Genomic DNA, 10,247 nt, shown 5'->3' with positions numbered 1-10,247 from the left:
GCCAGGCCTAGGCCCCCTGGCGCTAAAGAACAAAAGAATCATGGTATAAAAGTAGGAGCCTGGCTCCTAAGAAATCAGAATCCTGTTTACCACAAAGAACCTCTGCCCGACTAGAAGGAGAAGAAGACGCTGGAGGAGCTGGCCTGCTGCTTGCCTTGCTGAGAAAGGAGAGGAAGAGACTTACTGAAAAGACTTTGCTACTTTGTGCTTGAACATTCTCCAAGGGCTTGATCTGAGCTTGCCCCCTGAACTGAACCCCAGGACCAGTGGGTTCTCTGTGCTTTTGCTCGTCCTCCAATTCGAGCCGTGTGTGCATCCCGCTGGAAAGAGACTGCGCCCCTCATCGCCCCTCCTAGGGCCGTGACACTCAGAAGCTTGCCTGCCTCAAACCCGTGAGAGCCCCGCTCCGTCCAGAGCCGCTCTCTGTCCCCGGGCCAGGTCGCCTGCATCCCTTTCACCGCCTGCTACTGGAGCGCGCTGACCGCGCTATCACCCCTCCCGCCGGAAACCGTCCGACGACTGTGATCTACGCCGGGTCATCCAGCTGCACTGACCGTGCCCTGTGACCCCGCTTCGCTATCCCCGGACATCTCAGGCCGCGCCGCCCCCGCTGTGGAGACCCCCCGGCACCGCCGTGCTGAGGGTCGCTGGCCGCGCCTGCCTACCTGCCCACACCCGCTGATCGAGGACCCAAGACCACTTCCCAAGCTGAGAGTCGCACCGACCTGTGCCGACTCTCCACATCACGAAAGAAGTTCCAGTATCGGGCTCGGGCCCGCATCGCCTTATTTCCCCGTTCGCAGGAGCCGATCTCTGTGAGTACTGGAACCACAAGTAACATTTGCAAGAGACTACAAGGTCTCCATTTAAAACTACGAACAAAGAACCTTTGCCTGCTTTACAACCTGGTGGCATAGCGAAACCGTTATTGGTCTTGTGATAAGTCTGCTGAGATATATATACCTATTTTTACATAAAGAAGCGTATTTTTCTACATATCCAAGGCTGGTGTCCGTTTCTGGGGGGATTGATGTATTTACTGTGTGTGTGATTGTAAGTGCTTAACCAAACAACGCCTGAGGAATCGCCTTGGCTGCTCACGCCACGCACCTAGAGGGTGAGCAAGGGTCATTCGCAAGGGGTTATCCTGCGCCCTGACGTGGAGGAGAGGGTTCCTGCTTGACACAAGGGCAACCTTGCGCCAACCAGAGATCCCCGACTCTAACATTGGTGGCAGCGGGTGGGATTTCGGATTTGCACTTGTAATTTGCATACAGTGAATTATTAATCACCAGATAGTGAGAGCAGACCAAATAACGCAGCCACAGGTTTTCATTTTTGGAACTTTGTTGAGACATCTGCCATTACTGCAACCATGCCTGGCTCACTCTCCGCTGGAAGGGCACTCTCTGTGATTTCTGGAATAGATGAGGTGGATTGGGAGAGACTGGAAGGCTACTCGATGGAGCAATTGAAAGGCTACAGTGTAAAATTCCGAGTTCCCCATGCTGGATTCAAGAGGAAGCCCCAGTACACCAAGGCGTTGAGAGCCTGGAAGGAGTCAAGAGACCCACGGAATGCGGGGGACATCGTTCCACCCGACAACCTTGAGGAGCCCAGCAGAGTCCGGTCGCCAGAGGAGCTGGCAGACAGGGCAGCAGACAGGGCGCATGCAATGGAGATGGCAAAGTTGGCAGGACAAATGGAAATGGAGAAGCAGAAGTTGGCCCTGGAGGCACAACAACGCCAAATGGATCATGATATAAGATTGAAGGAGTTGGAGCTGAAGGCGAAAAGTTTGGACACCGCTCCTTCTGGTGGCAGCACTCCACCGGTGCAGGTAGAGTCCAAGGTGTACATCCCCAAAGATGTAGTAAAGGAGTATTTTAGAAAGGATGACATAGGGCAGTGGTTTAGAGCCTACGAGGTGGCCATGTCTTCACACCGGGTCCCTGAGAAAGACTGGGGAGCGGGGTTGTGGGGAAGGTTCCTTGCTGAAGGGCGTGACACACTGTTAGATTTACCCTTAGATCTCCAAGCCTCATACCCCCATATGAAGGAAGCTTTAATGACCAGGTATGGGTTAACTCCTGAGCTATATAGACAGCGGTTCAGGGAGACTAAGAAGATCCCTGAGAGTACGTATGTGGAGTATGTAACCTTTTTCTGCAGAGCACTGGATGGTTGGGTGAAGGGTAGCAAAGTGAATGATTATCAAGGGCTGCTTGATTTAATTGCATGGGAGCACTTGTCCAGTCAATGTTTTCCTGAGCTACGCCAGCACCTGATTGATAGCAAGCTGTCCAACCCAAGGAAGCTTGCTGAGGAGGCGGACCGCTGGCTCAGCACCAGGGTCCACAAGGGTCAAGTGGGAGACTCCGCCAAAGGTGGGCAGGGTCCCCAGCAGAAGAGTGGGGGGGACAGGGGTAAACAGAAGGGGTTCCAAAAAGGCCCCCAAAGTAATTCCCAAGGGAACCAGCAGAAGGGTTCTCAGCCTCCCCCACCCCCGCAGCAGAACGGGGCCCCGACAGGTAGACCTGTTCCAAAGGGGCCCTTCAATTGTTATAGGTGTGGTGACCCGGGTCACATTGCCTCTGATCCTAAGTGTCGCCTGTTTGGTAAGACCGCACCCACTGGTGCTCCACCCCGGCAAGTAGCTAGTGTTAACTTTGGGGAGGAGGTAGCAGTCCAGGAGGGTGGGGGTCCCGGGCAGATGACCCTAGTCTCGCTAGGAGACAGTGAGATGGTCCCTGAAACCTACTTACCGTTGAACACTAAGAAATATGGGCAAGTAGTGACCATCAATGGAAAGAAGGTGGAGGCTCTTAGAGATACAGGAGCCAGCGTGACCTCGGTGAGGCAACACCTGGTGTCTCAAGAGCAGATTGTACCCAATGCCTACTGTAGGGTTGTCAATGCTGACAACATAGAGAGTCGTTGTCCAATGGCTCAAGTTCCCTTTGAGTGGGGGGAGGTCTCTGGTACTCTACAAGTCGCTGTGAGAACTGACATGCCTGTAGACTGTCTGCTAGGGAACGACCTGGAGAGCTCCCCTTGGGAAAAGGTGGAGAAGACCACGCATCTGAGGATGGTGGGTCTGCCCGACTGGGCGTGCGTGACCACCCGGTCCATGGCAGCCAGTAGGGGTGTTGAGAGGGTCCTGGAGCCTGAGGGAGAGGTCCAGGAACCGGCCTTAGGGAGAAGGCGCAGGAGGCGCGGGAAACCTGCCCCCGAAGTTCCCACGGCCCAGGAGGAAGTAGACCCTGAGGGGGATGCTCTGGAGCCTACCGGGGAACAGATTGCCGAACTGGGAGACCTGCCTGAGCTGACCCATTGGCAGCAAGAAGGAGGTCCCTCCAGGGAGGAATTCTGCAGGGAGCAGTAAGAATGCCCTTCTCTCGTGGGTATGCGGCAGCAGGCTGCAGACCAGGCCAATGGTGTTCAGGCCAAAACACACTACGTGTACTGGGAGAGTGACCTCCTGTATTCCGAGCCTAAGGCTGCTGAACCTGGGTCAGCCCGTGTGCTGGTGGTACCCCAGAAGTTCAGAACCTTCCTACTGGGGCTGGCTCATGATGTGCCGTTAGCAGGACATTTGGGGATGGACAAGACCTATGACAGGCTTGTCACCCACTTTTACTGGCCCCAAATGCACAAGAATTCAGATTCCTACTGCAGAACCTGTCAGACTTGCCAGGCAAGTGGTAAGAGCGGAGGGAAGCACAAGGCTCCTCTACAACCTTTCCCTGTGGTCGGTACGCCATTCCAACGAGTGGGTATTGATATTGTGGGGCCTCTGGACCCCAAGACAGCCCTGGGCAACAGGTTCATCCTGGTCTTGGTGGACCATGCCACCCGGTACCCTGTAGCCATCCCTCTGAGGACAGTGACGGCCCCCGTGGTGGGACGGGCACTGATGGGAATTTTCTCCCGAGTGGGATTCCCTCTAGAGGTGGTGAGCGACAGGGGGACCAATTTCATATCCACATATATGAAATCCCTGTGGAAGGAGTGTGGGGTAACTTACAAGTTCACCACTCCTTACCACCCCCAAGGAAATGGGTTGGTTGAGAGATTCAACCGAACCCTTAAAGGCATGATCATGGGCCTGGACGGTCCGATGAGGCGTAAGTGGGACGTCCTCTTGCCATGCCTGCTCTTCGCTTACCGAGAGGTGCCACAGAAGTCTCTAGGATTCAGCCCCTTTGAGCTTCTGTATGGTCACCCGGTAAGAGGACCTCTGAGTTTGGTAAAGGAAGGCTGGGAGCAATCTCCCAGGAAACCTCCCCAGAATGTATACAGTTACATGCTGGCCTTCCGAAACCAGACTCGGCGTTTCAGGCAACTTGCTGAGGCAAATCTGGAAGCCAGCCAGGAGGAGATGAAGCGGTGGTACGACCGGAATGCCACTCTGGTAGAGCTTCAACCTGGACAAAAGGTGTGGGTCTTGGCCCCAGTGGAGCCTTGTGCACTTCAGGATAAGTGGACAGGTCCATTTGAGGTTGTGGAGCGCAAAAGTCCTATCACCTACTTGGTGGACATGCAGTCTCCCAGGAACCCTTTGAGGGTCCTACATGTTAACCGCCTTAAGCCCCACTTAGAGAGGACCGAAGTGGGCATGCTGCTGGCCACTGATGATGGAATGGAAGAGGAGACCGAGCCTCTTCCTGACCTCTTAGTAGCCTCTGAGAAAGATGGGTCAGTGGATGGAGTTAACCTCTCACCCACCCTGACGCCCGAACAACAGGAAGATTGCCGCCACTTGCTGGGGCAGTTTCCCGATAGGTTCTCCCTGGTTCCTGGTGTCACAGATTGGTGCGTCCATGATGTGGACACAGGAGACAGCTTACCTGTGAAGCACAAGGCTTACAGGGTAACTGACAGGGTCGGAGCTTGCATCAAGGAGGAGGTCTCCAAGATGCTTGCGCTAGGGGTGGTGGAGTCCTCCAGCAGTCCTTGGTCCAGCCCCGTGGTCTTGGTCCCCAAAGCTGCTGCGCCGGGAGCCACACCTGAACTCCGGTTCTGTGTGGACTACAGAGGACTCAATTCAGTAACGAAGACTGACGCGCACCCCATCCCCAGAGCTGATGAGCTCATTGATCGGCTGGGGGCTGCCCGGTTCCTCAGCACGTTTGATTTAACGTCTGGGTACTGGCAGATCGCCTTGACCGATGGGGCCAAAGAGAGGTCAGCATTCTCTACACCAGATGGGCACTTCCAGTTCCGAGTCATGCCATTTGGAATGAAGAATGCCCCTGCCACCTTTCAGAGGTTGGTCAACCAGGTACTGGTTGGGCTGGATGCGTTCAGTGCCGCCTACCTGGATGACATCGCAGTGTTCAGCGCCACCTGGCCCGAACACCTGCGCCACCTCTGGGAAGTGTTGATGGCTCTGCGCCGAGCAGGCCTCACGATCAAGGCAAGCAAGTGCCAGATCGGGCAGGGTTCCGTGGTGTACTTGGGACACCAAGTGGGGAGTGGCAAGGTGGCACCCTTGCAACCCAAAATTGAGACCATCCTGGCTTGGGAACCCCCCAAGACGCAGACCGCAGTGAGGGCCTTCCTGGGGCTCACTGGGTACTACAGGAGGTTTGTCAAGGGCTATGGAACGATCGTTGCCCCCTTGACAGAGCTGACTTCCAAGAAGCAGCCCAGGAACGTGATCTGGACTGACACCTGTCAGAAAGCTTTCGACACCCTGAAGACTGCCATGTGCACGGCGCCCGTGCTCTTGGCCCCTGACTTCTCCAAGGAATTCCTAGTGCAGACAGACGCTTCAGAGCATGGTGTAGGGGCTGTTCTCTCACAGATGACTGAGGAGGGCTGGGACCAACCCGTAGCCTTCATCAGTAGGAGGTTACTTCCACGGGAAAGTAGGTGGAGTGCAATTGAGCGAGAAGCATTTGCTGTGGTCTGGGCGCTGAAGAAGCTAAGACCCTACTTGTTTGGGTCTCACTTCCGGGTTCAGACGGACCACAGGCCCCTCAGATGGTTGATGCAAATGAGGGGTGAGAACCCGAAACTGTTGAGGTGGTCCATCTCCCTACAGGGTATGGACTTTACGGTGGAACACCGTCCTGGTACAGATCACGCCAACGCTGACGGTCTGTCCAGGTATTTCTGCCTTAGTGACGAGGAACCCCCTGGGCAAGGGTAGTTCTCCCCACATTTCAGCTGGAGGGGACACGTGTTAGACCTGGCACCTTGGCGTGAGTTTCCCTTCCACTTTTTGATGGTGTGCCTCGATTGTTTTGCTGGTGTTGTCCGCTCAGGGCACTGCGCCACGGCTAATCCGTGCCGCAGTGCAAGTGCTCCCTAGGTAAAGTGTACCTGTAATTGATGTTCATGATTGGTTTATTGGATTCACTGTCAGTCCCCAGTAGAGTGCACCAGGGGTGCCAGGGCTGGTGAATGCCAATGCTGCTGGTGGGCTTGAAGCGCTGGTTGCGCCACCCAAAGGAAGCGGCCTTGAAAAATGTGTCTAGGATCTGCCACCGCAGACCCTGTGCGCGGTCCGGGACTGTCGCGCTGACTGCGCAAGTGCCCCCACTTGCCAGTCCCTAAACCTTCCCTTACCTACATATTAGCCACCCCTCTGGTAGGCCCAAGGGCAGGGTGCATTGTAGGCATAAGGTAGGACATGCCCTGATGTGTGTGGCATGTCTTAGTAGTGAATTACAGCCCTTGTCGTTTTTCACTATTGAAGGCTACCTGCTCTCCATAGGCCAGAATGGGCTGCTGGGATCACGCCAACGCCGTGACCCCAGTGGACTCAGAGAGCATGGTAGAGTGTCAAGTTTAGTATGCCTGAACTCAGAATAATAAAATACTTCTTGTAGCCAAGTTTATTTTAATATCCTGGGTTTGTAAATACTACTTGTAGAAAGTTAGTATTTACTGACCTGACCATCTCAGTCCGCCTCTGCTGTGTGTGTGTGTGTTCTGCCTAGCAACAGTAAGGAGCAGGGGGGGGGGATCCCCAGAGACAGGTTGGCTGCCAGGTGGTGGGCCGGGAGATGACACCAGGATGGGTGGGAGGAGTACACCTTGACTCTTGAATAGACCTGTGCTCTGCCACCACAAAGCCGGCGCCGCCCCCTGTGGGGCGGCTGATGTCTCTGCCCTGCTGCTGAAAGGAAAGAGCAGAGTCACCATAACAAAGTGCTCCAGAACTGGACTGAGCCAGGCCTAGGCCCCCTGGCGCTAAAGAACAAAAGAATCATGGTATAAAAGTAGGAGCCTGGCTCCTAAGAAATCAGAATCCTGTTTACCACAAAGAACCTCTGCCCGACTAGAAGGAGAAGAAGACGCTGGAGGAGCTGGCCTGCTGCTTGCCTTGCTGAGAAAGGAGAGGAAGAGACTTACTGAAAAGACTTTGCTACTTTGTGCTTGAACATTCTCCAAGGGCTTGATCTGAGCTTGCCCCCTGAACTGAACCCCAGGACCAGTGGGTTCTCTGTGCTTTTGCTCGTCCTCCAATTCGAGCCGTGTGTGCATCCCGCTGGAAAGAGACTGCGCCCCTCATCGCCCCTCCTAGGGCCGTGACACTCAGAAGCTTGCCTGCCTCAAACCCGTGAGAGCCCCGCTCCGTCCAGAGCCGCTCTCTGTCCCCGGGCCAGGTCGCCTGCATCCCTGTCACCGCCTGCTACTGGAGCGCGCTGACCGCGCTATCACCCCTCCCGCCGGAAACCGTCCGACGACTGTGATCTACGCCGGGTCATCCAGCTGCACTGACCGTGCCCTGTGACCCCGCTTCGCTATCCCCGGACATCTCAGGCCGCGCCGCCCCCGCTGTGGAGACCCCCCCGGCACCGCCGTGCTGAGGGTCGCTGGCCGCGCCTGCCTACCTGCCCACACCCGCTGATCGAGGACCCAAGACCACTTCCCAAGCTGAGAGTCGCACCGACCTGTGCCGACTCTCCACATCACGAAAGAAGTTCCAGTATCGGGCTCGGGGCCCGCATCGCCTTATTTCCCCGTTCGCAGGAGCCGATCTCTGTGAGTACTGGAACCACAAGTAACATTTGCAAGAGACTACAAGGTCTCCATTTAAAACTACGAACAAAGAACCTTTGCCTGCTTTACAACCTGGTGGCATAGCGAAACCGTTATTGGTCTTGTGATAAGTCTGCTGAGATATATATACCTATTTTTACATAAAGAAGCGTATTTTTCTACATATCCAAGGCTGGTGTCCGTTTCTGGGGGGATTGATGTATTTACTGTGTGTGTGATTGTAAGTGCTTAACCAAACAACGCCTGAGGAATCGCCTTGGCTGCTCACGCCACGCACCTAGAGGGTGAGCAAGGGTCATTCGCAAGGGGTTATCCTGCGCCCTGACGTGGAGGAGAGGGTTCCTGCTTGACACAAGGGCAACCTTGCGCCAACCAGAGATCCCCGACTCTAACAGAGACATTGTCCCAAGGAGTGTTCCTTCCTCTGTGGCACCTGACATCTTCCCTGCAGGTAGTTGCACAATTGTTGTGCTGACCTGTGTCTACATTTCCTTTGTTGGTGACGGATCCCTTCAACTATGGCCATGCCTGCTCAGCAATGTCTCCGGCAGCATCGTCTGTGCCAGCCTTGCTAGTCACTGTACTTGTGTATTGAGTATGTTGCCATGCCTTCATGGAGAAAGTGTCCCTTTTCCGCACTATGCATGTGTGTAATCCCAGCCTAGCACACATATGGTACTTGTTCTGCAGGGTATTTGGGCACCTGACTCACAATTGTGGGCATTGTATCTGTGGGAACTCCACCCTATTCCTTCCATGAGAGAAAACATCTTGGTGGCTGTCCCAGCACCTGTACATTCCTATCAGTCCTGGGATGTGCGTGACAGTGTGTGTTCTCTTTGGCTCTCTTAGTTTAGTAGACATTGACATGACTGTACAGTCTTGTGGCATGATCTCTGTGTGTGTATTGTGCTGCATCCGCCAGGGGTGGGTATGCATGTGTCATTTGTCCTCACACCTACATGTGGTGTGTCATGCAGTGGGGGAAAGACATCCATCCTCATGGGAGTGGGACACTGCTGTCAGTGATGTGTTGTTATGGCACTATCAACATAGTCGAAAATTAGGGATGCGTACATACACCCATGGAGTTGTGGTCATCTGCTAATGAAGTACACACCCCCATGTCTCTGTCCACTGCTGGGAGTGATAGGCACCCACCCCTCACATGTCTCTGTCCACTGCTGGGAGTCCTCTGCACCCACCCCTCACATATCTCTGTCCACTGCTGGGAGTGATAGGCACCCACCCCTCACATGTCTCTGTCCACTGCTGGGAGTGATAGGAACCCACCCCCATGTCTCCATCCACTGCTGGGAGTCCTCTGCACCCACCCCTCACATGTCTCTGTCCACTGCTTGCAGTGATAGGCACCCACCCCTCACATGTCTCTGTCCACTGCTGGGAGTGATAGGCACCCACCCCCATGTATCTGTCCACTGCTGGGAGTCCTCTGCACCCACCCCTCACATGTCCCTGTCCACTGCTGGGAGTGATAGACACCCACCCCTCACATGTCTCTGTCCACTGCTGGGAGTGATAGGCACCCACCCCCATGTCTCTGTCCACTGCTGGGAGTCCTCTGCACCCACCCCTCACATGTCTCTGTCCACTGCTGGGAGTGATAGGCACCCACCCCTCACATGTCTCTGTCCACTGCTAGGAGTGATAGGCACCCACCCCATGTCTCTGTCCACTGCTGGGAGTCCTCTGCACCCACCCCTCACATGTCTCTGTCCACTGCTGGGAGTGATAGGCACCCACCCCTCACATGTCTTTGTCCACTGCTTTGAATCCTAGGCAGACAACCACCCACCCACCCGCACCCTTGGTGCAGTACACTGCTGTCCTGGCCATGAACACAACCCAATTTACTGGTTATATGCTGCACCAGGCCCTAAGCCAACATTCGTGGCGTGTGTACGCCTTGTATCACAAATGTACTGGTGCCCTAGGGGTACGGGTGATGCGGTCCGTACACCCGCATTCATAGGTTGGGTACGGTCCGTACCACGCGTACCTCTACATCACCACTACAATGGTGGTACGGATCGTACCCACGCCCTCAGAGCGTGGGTACGGCCCGTACCACACGTACCCCTATATCACCACTACAATGGTGGTACGGGCCGTACCCACGCTCTGAGGGTGTGGGTACGGCCCGTACCACCATTGTAGTGGTGACAGGTATGCGTACACGCCCACTGCCGTTGTAGCGGGACGCAGGGATT

The sequence above is a fragment of the Triturus cristatus genome, chromosome 1_1 (genome assembly GCF_964204655.1).
Source record: "Triturus cristatus chromosome 1_1, aTriCri1.1, whole genome shotgun sequence".
In the NCBI taxonomy this organism is placed as follows: domain Eukaryota; kingdom Metazoa; phylum Chordata; class Amphibia; order Caudata; family Salamandridae; genus Triturus; species Triturus cristatus.
Note: the sequence above shows the minus strand (reverse complement) of the source record.